The sequence below is a fragment of the Diorhabda carinulata genome, chromosome X (genome assembly GCF_026250575.1).
Source record: "Diorhabda carinulata isolate Delta chromosome X, icDioCari1.1, whole genome shotgun sequence".
NCBI lineage: Eukaryota > Metazoa > Arthropoda > Insecta > Coleoptera > Chrysomelidae > Diorhabda > Diorhabda carinulata.
In genome coordinates, this window is record NC_079472.1 from 2,395,923 (window position 1) to 2,418,548 (window position 22,626).

A 22,626-nucleotide genomic window follows, 5' to 3' on the forward strand; every position below is an offset into this window, starting at 1 on the left:
ACTGAAGCCCAATAACCATGGGAAGATTATTGAGAATGAAAATATCAACCAAGTGATGAAGCACATTTCTAACTTGGTGATTTTGAACTCCAGGCGAAGTTTTTTGAACTTTTCTATTAGATTATTGAATAATTTTTATAAAAAAGTTACGAAAAATTATGAAGGAAAATCCAGCGACCCATATACAAAAGAGTTATAACCATTACCGCGGTTTTAATACTATATTTTATCTACGACTATAATGACAATAAAAAAATATCATCGCCGGGTTGGTTTTGGTCTTGCGGGATCTAGTCGTTTTGTACTAAGTAGCTCAGGTCCTGGAAATGCTTTCTCTCGGTACTTTCACCTAGTTATCTGTTTTTGGTGGTAGGTTATTAACCTTATTCTCCGATCCTCCTCCTCCAAAGACAACAATAAAACCAACAGATAACTCTGGTAAAATTAACGAGGGATAAATCTCGAATCAGACCACGGAGTAGATGTCGACCACGAAAGGGGTGTAGTGATAAACTAAGTCCAGGATAAGGAAAGATATCGAAGAAAAAACAGGCGATAGACAAGTGTTCAACATTCCGTTATCATCTATACTTTTTTTTCACTTATTTTTGCTCCATGTCTTCAAAATCATTCAGTCTCTTCAATATGTACTTGCTGATTACCCAGCCTGGTTTTTTTTTCTAAGAATCACAGTTTTAATAATTCAATTCGACGGTTTCAAGTGCCATCGTTGGAGAAGATGTTGTCTAACAGAACAAACAGTTTCACCGACACAAACGCCATCTACTACATTTAAACTCAACCACTCTGTCAAGTTATATCAAAAGAAACCATCGTCGTGACATCATATTATGATCGGACATATTCTTTCGATAACGAGACAGGGAAACAACCCTACAATTAATCATCCCTGTCACTATTGTTGTAGAGGTGGCGACAGTTTCAATAATAAGTAACAGTTATAATTCGACTGTCTCAGCTCAAATACCTGGAACGATATTTGTTCCAGCGTGCTTAAAATACTGCGGTTGTTGTAGTTTAATGTGAGTCGAGCGATAAGAATGAGGGTAATTTGCGAGGTTGTCATATTTCCATCGAAATCTTGCGATAAAATTAAAAAAATTAGAACCTAATACCATGAGAATAGAATAAATAGACAATACTTATTAATTTTCGTAAAATTAATTATTATCATTTTCTTAGTTGCTTTATCTGTCCTAGTTTCCAAACAATGGACGTAATTTCCCTAAATTCATTCTTCTATTTGAAGTTTGTGCAGCTTGGCAACGTGTAAATTCGAAGGGAAAACGGGCGCTTGCGTTTTGCTTTCGATTGCGTCTTTGCCAGATCGTAACGTCAAGTAGTCGTTTGAGTGGAAATTAATAATGTAAATGATGTCGAGTTTAGGGCAGATGATTATAAAGTTTAAGGATTAAAGGGTAGAAGTAGTTTTGAATATATTAAAAACTAACAAGGAAATTTTTATTTATGAAACGAAATGTTTGAAGGGATGTATGGAAAATTTCCTATCGAATCATTACGAAACTCGAATTCGAAGGTAAAAAATCTTTTATTGATATAATTTTACTTAGAAAATGAATAAAACGACGAATAAAGTTAATAATGAAGATATTAAAACAGTAGAAATCTCGTGGCACTTAAATATGTATGTTTCAATGATGATTAGTTGAACTAGGGCTGGACTGCTTACCACTTCTGGATTTAAGAGGCTTCAATGAAGTCTATGGCCTCGAATTCACAATGGAAATGTTTGGCTGTTTCTTTTGATTCTTACAAAAACGTCAAAAGCTGAGTTTTACCGTTTTAGTAACCAGTAAACTCTTCTTAGCTCATATTTGTTTAAAGAAAGCGCATTTTTTGATCAGTTGGTAGAAAAAGAAAGAAGTAGTGTCAATTAATTTTCCTGCTTGTTTTCCCGCTGTAACTGCGGTTCTCTTCGCGTTCCAAACCATATCTCCTTGCTAGAGGATTCCATAGAACGCTTATGCAGAAAAGAAAACTCTTCCCGCATCTGTCGACGGCGTCTCCAGGTCCTTTTGTGTTACCCCGACGAACTCTCTTGTCGTGGCCCGACTTTTGGACTCTTCCCGGATCTTTTGACGGCGTCTCGACGGGAATCCGGAATAGGAACCGGATCCCCTTTCGCCCGATGGGTGTGTACAATCTAATTCCTCCAGGGCCTCACTGGAGTATTCGCTACTACCACCAAGATCGTATTTCGTACGCTGCACTATCTGTCCACTCGTTTTCCTGGATATCTCAGTCTTCCATGGTCTATTAAATTCCTTCCTTGAGGGTCTTAGTCGTCTGCTCTATCCTCATTACATGTTCGTACCAGAGCTTAATTTGCATTCTCTTTAAAATCGTGTATACACGACCTTTTATCTGGATATCCTGTACGATCTTCTCAATTAGGCTATTTCCACAGCCTCCATTGTGCAAATTCGTCGCCCAATTTTCTCAGCATATAATCTACATCGTCCTCGTCGCAAACTATAATACCTCTATGTTCGTTATTTTCTAAGTAAACCATAGATTATGTGATAGTTGTCGTGCAAAAAGATTTAACACTCAAACGGACTCTATCTAGTATCATCGGAGATATGGCAACGTTGTTTCGCCACCCCCCAAGAATAACAATTCAATTCAACGTTTTCCTAGCAGGAGGCAGTTGCCGGGAGGCGGTGAAAACGGTTATATTAAGGGGCGGTTGAAGCGGATCAATTTTGCTAATTCAAAAACGGTTAATTATTGTTATTAGTTTTTTTTTGTGATGTATGTGTTTGTGGGGATATTAGAAATTGGATATTAGTACACCAAGTGGAGTTTGTCGGAAAAAGGTATGATGTCTTTGTTTCCTTTTTTATAGAAAATGCAAAAAATATCGAAATTCGATTATAGATAAGGCGGTAGATGAGGGGTTTCAGTTTAAGGGGGTCAATTAATTATGAGACATACAAACAAAGGAAAAGACTTGACCTAATTTTCTTATTAATTTAGTGTGTATATATAGAAATAGAACAGTGATCTGCTTCCATTATTTTATCCATAATCAAGCTCGTTTTTTAATTCAGAAATTAGAATGCCTTCAATTAATGATACACATTCTAAAATATTAAATAATCGAAGTACTACATTTAATAATTGATTTTGTTCAAATATTTGTACGTTTTTTTTTTAAATGAAGAACTTTAAGGTTAGGAACAGCAAAAAGTCGCTGGGGATCAGATTTGGTGAAGTTAGCGGCTGCCTCGTTTGCTCTAGCTAACCAATGCGAACCTTTAGTAGCCCACAAGCGGTGCTGGTGAATTAAAATGTTATTATATTATTTTCTATTTCTAGCGGAAATTGTAACATTCCCAGATTTATTATATCTTCGCTGCGGGACGCTTTTTCTTCAGACTACATTAACAAAAATGCCAAAAACACAGGTGTTTCCAGATCATTTCTTCTTAATACCGAGGATCTAGCTCACCATCAACTTTTCGTTTCAATTTCTAATCCCATAACGTTCCAAACACACAAACACATTCGATGGTCAGATCATTCTTAACAAGGCTGATGCCCAATGAAGGAGGTCTAAAGCAGAAATATAGAAGAAGGTAATACCAGTATATTGACTTATTGCTTTGGAAGCGTTTTCTCAGCGTTGTCTCAGAACACAAGCCTGTCTATAAGCCTACTAACTGAAGAAAGAAGTGTTCTCCACCGGCGGAAAGGTTCTACTGAATTAACCCAAGCAGAACTAAAGAATAAAGAATGAAAAAACAGTGGAATTGCCTTCTCATTCCACAAATAGACACCTGGGTGAACCCAGTTATTACTTGACGTAGATGATATCAGGGTATGGGAGCTTCAGGGAATACCTACATCGTTTTAAGCAGGAGTGTCGTGTCTTTCGCCGATGTGAACCAAGATGATGAGCATGGTTTTTTAAATGCCTTCGTTTCGAGTCATTCCCAACTTTGTTGAAGCAGAAGCTTCGACCAGAGATATTGGTGAACACACACCCACACACAGCTTAGTGTGACCACGGCATAAATTTTGTGTTAATAGATGACGTAATCAATTGTATCAGTAATATTTCATTTGTACTTTCCTAATAGTGTCTGCAAAATTATTATCTCGTATACATTCAAAAAAAAAACCATATTGGATTCATGCTTCAATAATTGAAAGTTTTCATATTCTTTTAAACAAACAACGTCGTGATTGAATTCACAATAAAAACAATGAAATTTGTAACCTCATTGTCGAAATTTATTAAAATTGTATAAATAACGACGAAAAGTGGGACAATTATGTTGGTAAACTAACTATATAAAAAAAAACAATAACAAGTCAACATTGTTAAATAGGTAATAAGAAATATATCGAGTATCCCCATAAGACAAGGAGGTGTTACAAATCATTATTTTTTCCGAAATAGCAATTAAAATAAACAAAGAAGTAAAGAAAATACACATAGAAAACACAGATAAACATACCAAAAATAAAAATACTAAAAGTATCGAACAAACCAGAAGAAATGGCTGTATAAATAAAAAAATTGAAAAAGAAGGGACACTTGTAAAAGCACATGGAAGAATTGACGAAGAGGTGACAACGTGTGAAATGAAGATACTGAGAAAAACTTGATGAAATAAGGCAGGGCACAATTAGAAGCCAATTGGATGTAGTGGATGCAGAAAATCAAACAATTCAGATCGTTTGGATCTGACATGTGACATTGAACGAAGACAGTTAAGGTGATATGGAAAACTGTAACCAAAAAGAAGATGTAGACTCAGAAAAAACCTTAGAAAGAGAGGACGACTTAACTGGAAACGGACTAAACTGAAACCAAATATAGAACCAAACGGATAAGAAATATTAGTTCTAAACCTAAAATTGACACTTTATGTTTTCGTTATAGACTCCCGACGGTTTTTTTGTCTGTTTCAACCCCCAGTACATTATTTCAGTGAAAGTTTATAATAGATATCACAAATTTCAGGTCATTGAATCGATTAACAATTGGGGGAGAATGTAAGTGAATGTAATTAGTGCAGACATAAATTAGATTGTATTCAACCATCAAATTTTTTATTAAATTGTTTGGAAAATATTGGATACCAGTTTTAATAGAAGAACCTCTTTCTTAATAATTGAATAAGAAATAGGTTACGGTGCAAGAGGACGATGTTAAAGTAAACCCCACCGGACCTTCAGCCAGCGACTGCGGATCCCATTTGGTGGCTAACCCGGCAAGAAGGCAATAGAGATATTGCAAAAAAAACCTGATGGAATCAACCCGTTCATTAGGAGAAAAAGCATTAGGAGAACGCCATCGTGGGCCAGAACATTCTTCCTGAAATTGCGTGTTTTAACCCAGAGGAAGCGGTCGGAAGACCCACCAAGCGCTGGAAGATATATGCCAACAAGTGGAGATGCTCAAAAAGATTCTCATAGAAGCATATAAACCGAAAAGAGAAATTAACTGCAGGATCTACCTAAATGTGGCGATATTCGACTCTAGACCAATCAAAGACTGGATAGAAGAGATAATAGCAAGAAGAATAGAACCAATCGAAGACATCAATCTGCTAGTTGGAAGATACGCACTTGTTTCTTCTTAAAGTTTATCAAATATCTACAAAAAAATATGAAAAACCACCAAAATGTGTTTTAATACGAGAGATAAATAATTTTCTAGCGTGCATGTGTATTTTCCACTTTTCCTAGAACGCCCATGCGGATCGAACCCTCGAGGTTGATTATTCACAACGTATTTCGAACGTGAATAGGTTTTGGAAATTTGCATTTGCATAATAAGTCGACTGGGGGGGAAGTGCTTCGATTAAAACATTAGGAAGTTTTAATATAACGATATACGAGGTCTGGCTATTAAATAACGAGATTGGTTACGAAGTGCTGGAAGTCTTCTTTGGCGAAGGCCTTCTGGAGCTCTGCCGTTTTGTGCTTTACCGCTTCCATCGACTCAAATCGGATCATTTTCAAACCAGATAGACCTTTTGAAGCAAGAAATTTTTCTTATCGTTTCTTTATCGGCGTTTACAGACGTTCTACACGAACGATTTGGTTGGTTTTGGTCACTGTTGAGACAGTCACAGGGCGACTTAGGCTTTGATCATCTTCAGTGCTGTCTCGGCACTCACAAAAGCGCTTACACCACTCAAAAATACGCACACGAGATAGAGAATTGTCCCCATAAGCCTCTTGTAACAATTTGTAGCACTCAGTCGGGAATTTTTTTGAATTTAACGAGAAATTTGAGATTGATACACGTTTGTTTCAAACAGCTATTGCACAAATACTATAATAGTGACAAAAACGTGTTTTGGGACGTGCATAGATATCTAGATACCCAACGCACTACTTGTTTTTTATCCCACCCGTCTAGGGCGCCCTCTAGGCGCGCAGTCTCGTTATTTAATAGCCAGACCTCGTACATCGCTATTGAAAACGAAATAATGACTACCTGTACACATAAAAAAGTATGAATTATTCATCATTACGAGGATGGTCCCAGAAGTTAGAATCCATAATAAAAAAAAAAATGATTTTTAGAACATTTCAATGACAAAACAAAATTTTACTGACAATTTTTCAAAATACACTTTACCTATTGAAATGAATCAAACTTCTTTCGCAAGTTTCACCAAATTAACTTGTCGTATATCGGTAAAATCGTTAAATAAAGGAAGCAATAATGATTTTACTTACATAAGCAGTAATCACCATATTTATTTTCATAAAAAACTAATTATCTCTTATTATTTTTTTGCTGATTATTCGGTGTGTCCGCGAATGTGTGAGAAAATTTTATTACCGACCGAATATTATTTAAATCTATAGTAACGTCAATAGGAATCAAAATAGTAATTGCATTATTAATTTCATCCCTTCACTCGAAAAGTTAACCGAATTAAGGTCAATTTATAACCTTTTGCGCTCGAGTTGGCACCCTCGATCGCGATCAATATAAGTTAACCAACGTTAAGTCAAGTAGAGTTCAAGAAGTTCAACACGAAGCTACAAGCTCAACAAGCCTCATAGGTCCGAGACTTATTTTTTTCCGTGTAGGAACATTTTTTCTAGATTCTTTTCCATTCTATCCTCTTCATGTTTCAAAATTTTCTGATAGGCTTCCTTCGACAGCTACTTCGTGCTGCTAGCGCCTGGAACGGATGTCTTCTACTTATAGGCTTGCTTGAAATCCACAATGAGAAGCTTCAGGTTTAATCCTTGGGACACAGCTATTGTTCTGTGACCTTTTCAAAACAACCTACTTGTATACTTTATGTATTGGGTAAATAATTATCTCATCCCATTGCTTTGGCATCTGCCATTCGGTTCACCATTATACTTTATAACCTCTATTGGAATTTTCATTTCTACGGACATTTCTGTCTTTATTCATATTATTTATTAAGACATCTACTTCTGTTTACGATGGTATTTGCTTTACCAAGACTAGTTCATTCACTGTCTTCTTTTTTTTTCAGGCTAATCTTTTTTCTGCTTACTTCTTATAAAAGCGTATCTTGTTTGGAGATTGAGGGTTCTAGTTTGGTAAGCAGAAGATCAAAATCGTACAAAAACAGTTGGTGAAAATATTGACTTTCCCCAGATCGTATTTATAATAAATAATAGTGTATATTATAACAACAGCTGCCACTTGGACGTCGATGTTTTGGACCATGCGTGGGCCAGGCTACTTAACTCAGCTTCGATGATACCGATGATTACCCAGGCTCGGGCCAAGGTTAGTTGATCCAGCCTTTGCCATTCATTGACAATCCAGGCTTGGGCAAAGGTTGGACAAAACCTGGTTAACCCAGCCTTGGCCATTCATTGGGGGCCCAAGCTTCGGCTGTTCGGTCACATACGGCGTGGTTCTGATCAATCCGATCTCTAGTTTATTCAGTGTGGGTCTTTCTTATCACATTTTTATCATTTACTACTACTGAAAGTAACCATGGCTGATGCGTATCTTCGAGTTCAAAGATGGCGTGCATTCGATAGAGAAAAAAAACTCAATTGTGAAAGGGTAAAGCTTAATAATAAAGATAAAGAAGAAAAAGTTATGTAATGAATAAGTCTTGTTATTCCTGTCCTGAGAGTTAAGGTTGACCATGGAGCCATGAGCCATGGAATTTAAGCATAGCCCGGTCTTGGCGACCAAGCTTGGACCATCGTTATCACTCCAGAGTTTTACCAAGACTGGGCAAAGCCTGGCTTACAAACTTGGCCCAGAGTTCTACATAGTTGGGCCAAACCTGGGCCAACCTTGGGCCCTTGGAACTCTATGGGTAAGCGCGCTAACTTCAAGAGGCCGAGTTCCTCGCGAGTCTATGCACTTTTTTACTTTGTCGAAGACATCATCGAAGCTTTGGAACAAGTAGTGAATGAAAAATCCCAAATGAGATGTAGAAAATAATTAATAATACCAAATCAACCCAGAAGTCTGGCAATAGCGCTTTTATATGTATTTTGATCCCAAGAAATCGAAATTTTCGCGGAAAGTCGTGCAAGTTCAGATACCTGATGTCATAATAAACAATTGAAGGAATATACTAAGAAGTTCTAGAAAGGCAGGAAACTGATATTTGAAGAGCGAAAAATAAGAATGTACCCATCATTTAAGTTTGTAAAATTAGGGGCAGATAAATTAAAACCTATAGGTTTGACTAAAGAGGAGGTTTCGAGATGTCTTAAAAACATTAACAACTAGACTTTTGTCACAATAATCGCAGTTATTTTGATACTGATCGGTTTCGATTCTAATAACGAGAATATCGAAAAATGGAATGGAAATCTAGTGAAACAGTTGAGATCCCATAATAAATCATTCAAATTCCCACTGATATATTAAAAGTAAGTTGATTTAAATATAAAATTTCCTAATACCGTATAAACTAACGCGATTTTCTTTACAGAAAACGTTTCAATTAGTAATTCAAATAATATTTCTGACGTAAAACCAGATAATTATTACTTATGATGCTTCTAATTACCTGAAGAAACAGGTAGGTAATACACAATGTCGCATCTCCACTTAATAATTTTATATAAATTTAGATATCTTCCTGTCTTCGTTCGAGAAGATAGATAAATCAAAGTCTTAAGGTACAATGATGGATTTTTCATATCGTGTTTTATCAAGCTGAACCCAAAAACTTACCATTTGGTTTTAATAACAGTAACCCCCACTAGGGCTAAGTAAAAAGGGACACCAAGGTTTGGTTGGTACTCCCATCTTGGTTACCTTCTATTTAACATCATTTTTCCCTTTTTTTCCTTTCTTTCAATGTCTAATTGTGCTATTTCTTGAGACTGTGTTGTCTCCGATCCATTGAGGTCGTTTTTTCGTCAAAGCAGTATATCTGGATACTTAGATTAAGTTGAGGAAATTAATAACGAAATTGAAAGAGAAGACTTTGATAAAACAGTATAGAAAGTATAATTTCTGGAAAAATCCTTGGATTTCCAGTGACATTTTCCTGAAAATATCAGTGGGAACTCGATGAGCTTTCCACGAATACTTTTTATACTTTTTCAGTATTCCAGAAGGCAGGAATCAGAAAATCCCAAACATCTTCTGTCTAATCCTTCAAGTTATGGACTATTAGAGATTGCTCAACTTAAAATTTCAATTAATCAAATCTATTAAAATTGTCATAATAATCACACCATGGTTCATCATTAGTAATGACCTTTGATGTTCCAGCTTTTGTATTCCTTAGAGGAAGACGATTTCCACCGATCCGTTGAGGAAGCGTGTGACCTCTGCTCGGACTTCATCGTCGCTCTTGAAGCGTTCACCACTTTAGTGTTCCTTTAGTTTAGGAAAGAGGTGATAATCGCTAGTGGCTAAGTCCAGGCTGTACGCGGCATGGAGCATAACAGTCCACTTAAATTTCGTCAAAAACATCTGTGTTTCATGAGCCGGTTATTCTGGAATGATCGCAGGAGTTTGGTCAATGTTTCACAAGATCTGCCTGAGATTATTTTCGTCTCAGATTGTATGAAATCGATGAGGCAGTATTTCTTTCCGATACTGAAGCACAGTTGCCATTAGCTTTCCTGCTAACTCAATTTCTTTGTCCACATTTCATCTTGTATGATCATAGAGTCCAACAACTTTTCCTTGTTGCCTACTCTCCCACATTGCGAGCGCAGTTGGTGATATGGTTGTGACATGGTAAGACAGTGGCCTTCCGACTTTGAGCAGCTCATTGGTGATTTTCTGGACAATCGCATCTGGAGCTGGCGGTTTTCCACTCCGTTGTTCATCGTGAATTTCCATTCGATCCTTAGCAAAAGTCATGGATCGTTTGCAGAACAGTGAGTTGGAGAAGAATCTCCATGGATGGTAATTTCTTTGCGTGGAGAAAACTCGCATTTGAAACTGAGCGATTGAGCGACTTTTTTCGTATGTAGAGTAGTACTTTTCTTCGAGTATGTAGCTCATTGAAGACCTTTTGTCACTGGACGGCATGGATAAAAACGAAACAAATTCATAGGCAAGCCAAGTAAAGAACAAAAAATGAAATAATCAGTTACGCTATCTAATAATTCTCCGGTTAATATTGGGTAAGATACCATCGAACCTTAATATCCTTATATTCACACGATGAACATTAGAAATTTCTCACTTGCTAACGCATGCAACTTACAAATATCTTAATTGCCATATAACTTTTACCTATTTATGAAATCGTTAACAGTAACAAGACGTAATAAAATAAAATGTGCGTACAAACATGTGGATTTGTTGACGTGACGAAATAAACAACGAAGATATTAGAAAAGTTAAAAAACTGGTAGCAATAATAGGAAAGAAGAACAAAATAATAGGAAAGGTTAGATCAAATGAAGGAACTGAATACAAAAAGGGGTTGAGGAGAACCTGATGTATAAAAAGATATAAGAAAAAGACAAGAAGAAATAATTTTAAAAATAGAGCGTCCACGATCTATCCTTTTTCTTTCGGTGCCGTACCTTTTAAGTTTGGGATATCTTCAAGACGATTGCCTCTATTCGAAATAGTTGTTCTAACCCCAGTCTTTATTCCTGAGTACCTCGTCTTTATTGGTATGTATAGTCCACTGGTTCGGAGTGTTAGCGTTGGTTTCCAATTACTGAATGTCATCTCTTCGTCGCATTGTTCAAGCAGCTGACCAAATATGATATCAGTTCGATGTTGTATCCGTTGAATGGTTCCCCATCTTCGACCAGCCACTCTGTCCACCAGGATCTGTGATGATAAAGGTTGAACAACGACGATACTTATGAGGATGATTTCCAGCATTCCATTTTATGGTCGGATGAAGCAACTTCAAGATAAAAGGAACAGTCAATCGGCATAAATTTGTGTAATGAAACGACCAGAAGCCTCACGTCTTCATTAAATAAGAATTAAACCTACCTGGGGTGTGTGGGCAAGGATCCATGGAAGAGGTCTCGTGGGTACTTTTTTGAGGGTCATTTGACAAATTGTTCTTTGTCGATAGTGTGTTCTGACGATGAACTTCTGGGCGCTAAACTGAAGCTAGTGATTTCGATAAGCCTCTTCAAGTAACTTTGGTCGATTGAAGTTGATCAAGGATTTTTTGAGAAGAAACATTGAAGAAGGTTTCCGTAAAATTGCGAAAAATGAATCGAAATTTTGAAATATATAACCGCAGCAAAAATATGGGCAATCAGAACGAGAGAAAACTGAATTATGGAATAAATCGTCTTATTGCGTTGGTAGAACAAGATAACCCAATTATGATCCGTAGCTACCTCCAGGAGAGGAACGCGAAGACGTAGATGAAATAATAGCTACCACAGATGACGAAGGAGGTTAATAAAATTATGGGAGAACCTTCTGAATTAGCTAACTTAACCTTTCGAACGTAACATTGTATAAAAATCCAGTCAATAGTTAGTTAACTTGCCTAAGGAAAATATCAAATTGTTATACGAAAAAAAGTGATAGTATGTGTGTGTGTGTGTGTGCTTGGGTATGGGAGAGAACGGTTCACTACGACCGACTGTGTATTAACTGTGAACGCTTTTGTTAGTCTGTTGCGCGTTCGACGAAGAAGACGACGATAACCATTTATTTGTGTCGGTTATTTCGCGCGCGCGGGTTCTGTTTCAACATATCTTCAAATCGGGGTAAATTGACAGCAAGGGAAGTTTGTGTATGTGACCGGTTTAATAGAAAAATTACATCGCAAGGATTTATCGATTTTAAAAAGAAAAAAATTGGAATAACGTTCAGTGAAAGTGAGTTGTTGTATGTTATATTTTTGACATAGATAAAAATAATTATAATTTCGGGTCTGACAATAATTTAATATGGAATGTAGAATGACAAACACTCCTCTAGGTTTTTGTTTTTCTAGTTATTCTATATTCCAAATTCGCATTTTGGGTGTATTAAATTAATTATAATATCGAATTCTTTGGAAAGTAGCACCCATCTGATACCAAGAAATCAACATCGAATCACGACTATTAAATTTTACCACAAAGTAATTAAAATATACAGGGTATATGTGCGTACGTTTTGTGCACTAAATCTTGTTCGCTTTGTCATTTAAAAACAAAGTAAATCTGCATCTTTGGTGGCCGGAAATTACTGGACAGATATCTACCAATGGTTCAGTTGAATCTCTCGACCATTCCATCTGATTGTGGTTGTAATCCAATCGTTCTATCTTGTTTGGAGAAAATCCTCTATGGCTTCGTATAGCTTTTTTATTTTGTCACTGGCAACTTGAAGATTCGAACGGACCAATTCGATACCAATTGGATCACATAATCTTCTCCCGCTAGGTCTTATCCAGGTTTACAGCCAAATTCTAGGTCACAAGGAAGCCTCGCGTCAAAACAGAATTTTTGGCAGGTGTTTCACCAGTTGATAGCAGATTGATAAGTCATTGGAAATAGGGATAGATACTGATCCCAATTTCTCTGGTGATTGGTAACTACTTTTGGACAGATATCTGCTGTCGTCCTGTTCATTTTCATTCCCAGCTGGTTACAGATTTCCTGGAACATATTTTTTTCGAAGTTTCTACCTTGATCGCTGTGGACTTCCACTTATACTACTGTTTCATGGGTGCCTTACTCGTAGCTCAAAAGGTAAATTTCTCACACTAGTCCTTTACATGGTCGTAGCTGTTCCAATAAAACTCGATAAAGGGTTTTCTTTATTACCAGATGACCTCCCGACGAACTGTCGTCTAACTTCTTCAGTACCTCGGCTATTTTCTTCTCGAAATCATCGACGTTCTCAAGGTTTGAAAGGCCAGGACAAAGGAGTCTTAATATTCCGATGAAAATCTTGACACTTTTTGCCAGATTTCCTTCCTTTCTTTGCCGAATCATTTTTAGGTGAGGATCACTGTCCTTATCCTTCTAGATGACCATTTTTCATTGGCTACTGTAGTTCTTAAGACAAGGTTACGATCCCGGGTCGGTTCTTCCTCCTTGTAGGCGATTTGTTGTCCCGGATACTTTTCAACAAGTTGACGATCTGGTCCAGATGGTCCCGTTCACCTTCTTCTTGTAGGGTTCTATTCTCGTTATATTCCAAAGCCTCAATTCAATCGACAGCAGTGAGGTCATTTACCAAAGTGTTTGGACGAGCTAAACGAAGCGTCCTCTTCATATAATGGTCGCGCAGGGCATCAATGAGTGCCTGGATGCCAAAACATTCTATCGTGTTCTCTGGTGTTCGTACTCTTGAAGAGTTTCATCGCGCATCTGCCTTCGGTTCTTCATTTGCGATTGGTACAAGTGTTTTTTTTTTCTCTGATACGATTCCAATGAATTGAACAATTCATAGAACGCACTAAATCCATTGGACTCAAAGGTCAGTCTTAATAAAATGTTTCTAAAATACTTTTTTAATGAAAAATCTTCCGCTTTTCCTTGTGATACGTTTCCAAAGAAATGAACCGGAATGAGGCCACTGAAATTATCCTGTTTCCTTCTAATAATGATCCTTACTGAACGCATTGAAGTAATTTAGATATAATTATTAAAGCATGATCTTTATGTGCGTAAAAAGCAATCTACATCTGACGCTTGACTCCAAGTACGACGCATTCTACCCCAGTTTCTCCTACTCATTTACGTATATACACATTGTCCCTTTAATAGAGAAATATTTCTCAATCAAATGAAAAATCCAATCTGTATTTATGTAATGATCCCACCTATATTTGGAGGTCATACATTTTTTTTTATAATGAATAGACATTTGTTATGTTTTAATAATAAATTATATATTCGAAATATTAATTTATGGTTAGATTTTTTTTATTAAAAAATGATTAATAGACCACTGGAGGAGATAACATTGGGGAGGTCATGGTTAGAAGCAGTCATAATAATGACTATTTAAAATAATCGTGAATATTTTCATATTGACTTATAATATAAAAGTTTCTTAAAGTGAAAACAAGTTTTATTACAACGAGAATTGAGATTATACACTGCCCTGCATAAGATTAGTCATTTGTTCGTCATATTTTATTAAGAACAAACATTATCTGCGATTACCCGAGCCCTGCAGAGGGAAATAATCCTTTATCAGGGCCATCCCAAATAGATGAAGTATTAATTAACAAAATCATAAATTAAATCCAGACAGCAAGTTCATCTACATTTTGTGTGATGGCTTGGATATTAATTTTAATATCCTTGATAAAATTTACTAATAGATCTAAAGTTTTTCGGTTATCTACGCTTAAAAGGTGTGCGAGGTTTAAAGGTAGGAAGTAGTCTTGTTTAACAAGTAATTACAACAAATTGTTTGTTTTATGAATGCGATTGCTGCGTCAGGAAAAAATGTGATCGAGATCAGCACTAAAATGATTATCGTAGGTACGTTTATCTTTATATTTGCAGGAAAAAAATGGAAAGATAACTAGACTAGAAAGGATCATGAGAAAGTGTTTTTTTTACTTCTTATTGTCAGATCCTGCTGATTCTGACTATCACAATGGCGAGCTAATTTGTATGTACGCCAATTCGTTGTTGGATATTCCTTTGATCGATTTCCTTTGACGACTTGACTGGGGTATTGGACTTTTCGGCATTAAACTGTCAAAAGATCGCGAACTGCATTTGCCCTGTTTTTCTCTAGATTGATTGTGACGGCCTTGTCTCAATTTCAAGTTCGAACTATCGTTACAAAATGATGATCTCATCTTCTGGAATATTCGTGATTTAATTATGAATCATTTCATTATCCGATACCAGTTGCTCGGCGCTGTAGCAACCAGGTTATTCAAAATTGGATATCCAGTCAAAATTCTGTTCTTTAAGGGGCACACCTAGTGTGAAATTTCCAAAAAATCGATTCATATTTCGATAGGTTATACCGTTAAAAATAACATACTAAAATTTTAAATCGATATCTTGAATAGTTTTTGAGTTACAGCCATTTAAGTTGCATTTTTCTCGAAACAGCATTTTTCGAAATTACTCGGAGAAAAATGATCCGATCGCTATCAAATTTTTTTTTGCATCTTCTCTATATAGTTCTCCATACGATGACCCTCCAGTTTGTTTAATCTGATCAAAAATCGAATTTTGGCAGGGCAAAACGACCAAAATTTCGGGTGAAATTTAACTTTTTTTTCCAACATGCCGCCATTTCGTCAATTTTTGATTTTTTGTTATAGACAATATGTTTTAGTTTGAAGAGAAGTTTTTTTTTTTGTTAGGTTTTATCAACGGAGAAGGCTGCAATTACTCCAGCAGTGGAGGATCTCCGGAGATCGCGCGTCATTTCAAAAATTTTACTGTGTATTCTCAAAACATGTATAAATATACCCTCAAAATTTTAAAACGATTGATTCACTGGTTAATTTCCAAAAATTGCCTTTTTTTAGGGTGCCTCTTAACATGTGTTGACTCGTTGAGGTCTGGTTAGAGTATGAACCTTGTCTAATCAGTCCTATTCTCTATTCCATTCCATTAATTTCAACCACGAATTCTTTTTCAAACAAAGTTTCTTTGAAGACTTCTTGTATATTTACTTATCAAAAATCATTTCATTTAGTGGGACGTACAGTATACCAAAAAAAAACATGTTGAAACCTTGGTTCGATGTTTTACTTTTTCATGGTAGCGATTCTACAAGAAAAAAACATGTCGGAATGAATAGTCTGTCCGTATATACCTGGAAATAAATTATGATTTCTTCATGTGCTAATTTAGTCAGACAAATTAGGACCCATTGTTAAATTTGAATTAAAGTGAATTGGGTTTTTATATCTTTAACGATAACCAATCAATTTTTTAGTAATATTTAGACAGAGACGGATTCCGTTTTAGGAAAATTTGAATAATTTATTGTATATAAGGAAAAACCAAATCGATTTATAGAAGAAATCATTAAATTCGACCTGGTTTAATTAGTTTTTTCGTAATTTTTAAAAATCTATTAATAATAATCAAGAATTTCATCTGGTGGCTGTTTATTCATAAAAGCGGTAGATTTATAAACAAAATCAATATAAGATAAAATATTCAAGTAATAATACACTTAAGTTTTGAAATATGGCAACACTGACGTGAATATGACAAATATGACATTGCAATAATGAAGTTTGACATTTTTAAACGTCAATTCTGAATGGTTCACCAGCATTTGTTTGCCAGAAATTTCGAAAAAATCGGGGATTCAATGCGAGCTTTCATACAGTTCAAACAAAACATTGTGTGCCAAACGATGTCCTTGTCTTGCAGATCAAAAATAAATTGCGAAGTCAATGTTTTTATACACCTGAAGAATGCTTCGATAATTGGTTCAAACGCATACCAAACTTCATTGATCTTAGTCGATAACCATATCAAATTATAAATATTTGTTTTCAAAATTAATAGTAACCCTCGTATCAAGTATTTTCTATTTTTATAGCTTCACCTCGTATAAGAACGAGTTTATGGTCTAAAATGTCAAGAGATCAAAAAATTAAGTCGTCACTTTCATCGGTGGTCTAAGAATCAAACAAACATAAAAAATTAAACTTATATTGAGCTACATATTAACGGATTTAAAACAAATCAAGGATTTTAAAATTATAAGAAAACAGCAATCAATTATTTCAAAGCAAGTCAAATCTAACAAAAATTGTTCGTAAAGAGAAACGATTCCTTCCAGTTTGGGAATATATTTTGTAATTTTTTTGTTTTTTTGGGGGGGGGGCGAGCAGAAAACGAAGCTTATTGAGCTTCAATCTAATTAAAAACGATTCCTTCCAATTTGGGAATATATTTTGTAATTTTTTCGTTTTTTTGGGGGGGTTGCGAGCAAAAAACGAAGCTTATTGAGCTCCGATCTAATTAAAAACGATTTCTTTCAGTTTGGGAATATATTTTGTAATTTTTTCGTTTTTTTGGGGGGGTTGCGATCAGAGAACGAAGCTTATTGAGCTTCAATCTAATTAAAAATTATTCCTTTCAGTTTGGGAATATATTTTGTAATTTTTTTGTTTTTTTTGGGGGGGGGCGAGCAGAAAACGAAGCTTATTGAGCTTCAATCTAATTAAAAACGATTCCTTCCAATTTGGGAATATATTTTGTAATTTTTTCGTTTTTTTGGGGGGGTTGCGATCAGAGAACGAAGCTTATTGAGCTTCAATCTAATTAAAAACGATTCCTTCCAATTTGGGAATATATTTTGTAATTTTTTTGATTTTTTGGGGGGGTTGCGAGCAGAAAACGAAGCTTATTGAGCTTCAATCTAATTAAAAACGATTCCTTCCAGTTTGGAAATATGTTTTGTAATTTTTTTGTTTTTTGAAGGGGGGGGGGCGAGCAAAAAACGAAGCTTATTGAGCTCCGATCTAATTAAAAACGTTTTCTTTCAGTTTGGGAATATATTTTGTAATTTTTTCGTTTTTTTGGGGGGTTGCGATCAGAGAACGAAGCTTATTGAGCTTCAATCTAATTAAAAATGATTCCTTTCAGTTTGGGAATATATTTTGTAATTTTTTTGTTTTTTTTTGGGGGGGGGCGAGCAGAAAACGAAGCTTATTGAGCTTCAATCTAATTAAAAACGATTCCTTCCAATTTGGGAATATATTTTGTAATTTTTTCGTTTTTTTGGGGGGGTTGCGATCAGAGAACGAAGCTTATTGAGCTTCAATCTAATTAAAAATGATTCCTTCCAATTTGGGAATATATTTTGTAATTTTTTTGATTTTTTGGGGGGGTTGCGAGCAGAAAACGAAGCTTATTGAGCTTCAATCTAATTGAAAACGATTCCTTCCAGTTTGGAAATATGTTTTGTAATTTTTTTGTTTTTTGAAGGGGGGGGCGAGCAAAAAACGAAACTTATTGAGCTCCGATCTAATTAAAAACGATTCCTTTCAGTTTGGGAATATATTTTGTAATTTTTTCGTTTTTTTTGGGGGGGGGGCGAGCAGAAAATTTGCAACACCGACGAAGTTCATAAAAAAATAAACCGAAGATTATAGTTGTTTATCAAAAATCATTGTAGATGTTAAGAAAACTGAAACTATTGCATTAATTAGAAGGTCAAGTTGATTGGATTGGGAGATGCATCCAATATCATTAAGATATATAAAAAGGAAATATCAATAATCATGATCGATAGCCAGAAAGACATTGAGGCTTTGAGCTCCCTCTGTTGGGGGTATCAAGTCATATAAACAAGGAAAGTAACCCAATCCATCTTTGGGGGAATCAGCACAGATAAAATACTGGAAAAAATGATAGAAAATAAACAGAAAAAAGCACAGTAAGGTACTGGCCCTCAGAGTTTCAACAGATGTGCACACCTCAAGATACTCAAACTTGTAGATAGTTGAGTTGACCGCAGATTCTGTAGAATAATGGATAAAACAGGAAGATTTACATATACTGAAAGCCGTGGATGTATTAAATTTCATAGAAGGATCAGAGTTGAAAGAACTACTAGTTTCCAAAGACACTCCTCGAAGGGGGCGTAATGGATGCTTGTAAACTAAATTTTCTAACGGTTAAAAGTACAACCCAAAAAATATATATTAATATTGATCAGAACTTGCAATAAATTAGTAAATTATTCAAATATATTCTTCAAATTCGATATGTGAAATGACGAAGGTGTTTCCATTCGATATTGTTCATTGTATGCAAAGTTTGACTGGTTGTTGGATTTAAAATAATGTCTCTCGCATCAGTGACGTGGCGATACGTAATTTCTAATTTTTTTTTTCAATTTATTTCGAGTATGATCATTTTGAAAGCCTCGTTATAAAATAAATTCATCATAAATTAACTATAATGCGGGTCTTATATGTTGGTGAGACATGGGCGTGCTTATAAACTTACGGACGATAGTTTTCACCATAACAAGAAATTTTTATAAATAATTCAACTACAATATTGTCGGTTTAGATCAGTAGTAGCCTGATGGTGTTAATTTCCAAAATAAAAAAATTCATTTAACTATAATCGTGGGCAAGAAAAAACGACTCAGGCGACACATCTGCAATCGCAAGTCTGTTGCCAAAAATTTGGTCCAAAAATTGTATCTTTCTTAGTAAAACTGACCCTTATAAAAGGTTATCTACCCGATCCATCACTATGTGATAAAGCTACTCTATTCCGACAAGACCAGAGTCAACGAGAAGTACCCTTAACATGAGTTCGGTGCTGTTTCCAGAGTTTACCAAAAGATGGTAACTTTTAACGAAGATTCCGAAAGAGAAAGTTGCACATCCGAGAGTAATGACTGATTCATTGTCAACATATCAATCAAAACAATGGTCTGAAAAGGTAGAAACGGCCCCAAAGAATGCAAAGATCGTTCCATCTTCGAGCAAGGTTATGGTGTGGGTTTTTTTTTGGATAATTTTCATTGACTATCTTATTGTAACGTTTAATCGAAGAAATCAAGCAAAAACGGCTAAGAAAAAAATGTTGTTTCATCAAGACTAAGCATCAGCTCATTGCAATGGCCAAAATTAATGAATTAACATTTGAATTGCTACATGATGCACCCTATTTGGCTGACTTAGCTCCCTCGGATTATTTTCTGTTGCCAGACTCGAAAAAATGATTCGGTGGTTAAACAACTTATTGAAAATCGCTGGAAAAAGTGTACGGATATTACATTGAACAATAAATATATTTTTTTCCAAAATTTTTCATGTTTTCAGGCACTTCTGAGACAAATGTCGATGTTTGTATACAACAAATACCAAAAACCGTTTCTGCGACAACAATAAACTTGTTTCAAGTCGATTCATTGGTGTTTTAATTAGAAATGTTACGTTCAAATGATTCCATTTCGTAATTAAAAATTGCGTGAGACATTCAATTGAATCCATTAGAAATTCAAACCAAATCGTTCGTATCGTTCAATAATTCTCAACTCAATCATCAATTCGTAGACAAAAATGTATGTAAAATGAATCATTTACAGCAAAATGAGGTTTCAAATGTAAAATAGCATCGACAGCCGAATGGTTTATAAATGCTGCTTACAATATTATGGTTGGAAACTAGAATCACGAAATTTGTAAAATATAAGCACGCATCAACATTGCGGTTATCTTGAAGTGAAAAAAAATCGGTAGAAACCACGTTTGAAATCAGTAACCACGACAAATAATCGTCGGTCTATTTGTTTCCATTCGTTTTTCAAGATATTACAAAGAGGTGGTTCAATTTGTTCCACCACAACTCAATCGGGTTGAGATCGGGTGACTGTTATGGCCACTGTTAATACATTATTTCTTTCTAATTCTGATCTTTGCACTGCTTCGAGGAATGCTTGGGGTCGTTGACAAGCTTGAAAATAAATTTTCTGACGTTCAGAACGTATTATTAAGATCTCCCAGGCAGATCCCCAGATTTATTGATCAGAGCTGCTATTTCTGAGTCCGTTAGTCATCAATCACGTTTACTGATCAATACAACACGTTAATCTTCAGCGTTCGTGGTTTTCCAAGCCGCCATGATCGTGTTTTATCACCAAAGCTCCTGATTGATGCATATTTTTTCACGTTTTAGTCCACGGTACGTCTACGTCGAAGTATTTCTAATTCGGAGGCAATGGCAACGTTGGTTTTGCCTTGACAACGAATACTTGTAATTGACGCACGATTTTTAAACGATAGGTCCTTGATTTTACCCATTTTGAAACTTACCCGTCTTGCTAGTATAAAGTAAACAAATAATACGATTGAGAAATTTAGGAATGAGATTATGGGGTGTGTAAAAACTTTTCATCGAATATCCGGGCGAAATTCAAAAAAAAAACGACAAAGAATGTCCTACTATGATATTCCATTAGATGTTGTCAGTAGCAACGGCGTACAAAAACCGTAATTTAATTTTTTCCTCAGAAAATTCAGTTTGTAAAGTTAGACGACGTCGGCGCCGTTTGATTATCAACCTCTTGTTCACGGTATACACAGGGTGTGAATTATTCATAAACCGAGTATAAACTCGGGTCATTTCGACCTCTCTATTCCTTATTAAAATTCCATGACGACTTTTAAACAGGAAGAGAGGATCAGTTCTACGTTCTTGTAGTTATAATAACGACATGTATCATCTATGTACTTACATTGAATAATTACCGAGAAACGACTATTAATTTTTTTGTAAAAATTAATTCGTATGGAAAGAAGTACCTTTCAGGGGTAAATAATTGTGTTTTACCATGGGTATGCTTTGAATATTATCCATCTTTCATCAACAATTCATATTTTATTCAAGATAACAGATAACGCCATCTGTTTTGTAAACTAAAAAACCATTATAATTGTAGTGTTACTGAATAAGCCTAGCAACAAAATTTCGGGTACGGTTTTTCGAAATTTTGGAACTTGTAACTTAAAAAAATTTTGAAACGCGAATAACTCGAAAACTAAGAGGAATACGAAAAAAGCTGCACGGATAAAAAATGTAGAGCCCGAAATTTGCTACAAAAAAGGTCCTCAGTTATTTTATCGTTGGAGCCACTATTTCTGAGTAAATCTCCATCAACGCCGAAAGCCGGAGCGAATTCCCACCAATGCGAATTCAAGCCAATTTACCTTCCAGGCGCACATGGAAACTGCTCTAACTCTTGTAAAATTACTTCGTAGCTATCGAATTATCCGCGATTCAAAATATTTTTTGAAGTTAGGAAAAAATTTGAAACTTTTTTGTATATAAATTTGTGCTTCACATTTTTTGTCTCGATAGTTTGTGTCGAAATCCTCATAGTTTTCGAGTTATCCGCAATTCAAAATGTTTTTGAGTACATGAACCCATTTTACGGTGAAAATTTTGAGATAAGGAAAAAATGCTTGGAGACCAATCTGTAGAAAATATTTTGTGCTGTACATTTTTTGTTCCAGCACTTTTTTTCGAATTTCTCGTAGTTTTCGAGTTATTCGCGATTCAAAGTATTTTTGAGTGGATAAACCCATTTTGAGGTTAGAAATAAACAACTGGGATACTTTTTTGTAGAGAATTTCTTACTCTACATTTTGTGTTATGGTAGTTTTTCTCGAATTTCTCGTAGTTTTCGAGTTATTCGCGATTCAAAGTATTTTTGAGTGGATAAACCCATTTTGAGGTTAG

The 22,626-nt window shown here is 35.4% G+C and overlaps 1 protein-coding gene across 3 annotated transcripts in view; it reads left to right on the forward strand.

Moving 5' to 3' along the window:
- Positions 1 to 2,699: 2,699 nt before the first annotated feature.
- The window catches only part of LOC130900717 (SH3 and multiple ankyrin repeat domains protein 2), a 108,462-nt gene continuing 88,535 nt past the window's right edge, over positions 2,700 to 22,626 (forward strand). For 2 of the 3 annotated variants that reach the window (XM_057811522.1, XM_057811524.1), the window contains exon 1: positions 12,003 to 12,303. The gene's annotated coding sequence lies outside the window, so the exon portion shown is untranslated. Of the gene's footprint in view, positions 2,862 to 12,002; positions 12,304 to 22,626 lie in introns of those variants that run through there. The other variant, XM_057811523.1, reaches the window with a different exon arrangement.